Here is a 273-nt window from a genome sequence, read left to right as displayed (position 1 = left end):
CGCGACTGCGCGCCAGGAAACAAAAGCGAAGCGGGAAGCGCAATATCTCACCTGGCTACCGCAAAGATTTTTTTTTTTTTCATTATTTCCTCCCAAAACTACAAGAAAAAGAACAGAACACCCCACAATAAACAAGCCAACCCCCACCCCCCAAAAAAAATCAAATCAAGGCAAAAAAACACCAAAACGAAGCACCAGGAAACAAAAGCGAAGCGAGAAGCGCAATATCTCACCTGGCTACCGCAAAGAATTTTTTTTTATTATTTCCTCCCA

Source organism: Penaeus monodon, chromosome 28 (genome assembly GCF_015228065.2).
Source record: "Penaeus monodon isolate SGIC_2016 chromosome 28, NSTDA_Pmon_1, whole genome shotgun sequence".
NCBI classification, from domain to species: Eukaryota; Metazoa; Arthropoda; class Malacostraca; order Decapoda; family Penaeidae; genus Penaeus; species Penaeus monodon.
Note: the sequence above shows the minus strand (reverse complement) of the source record.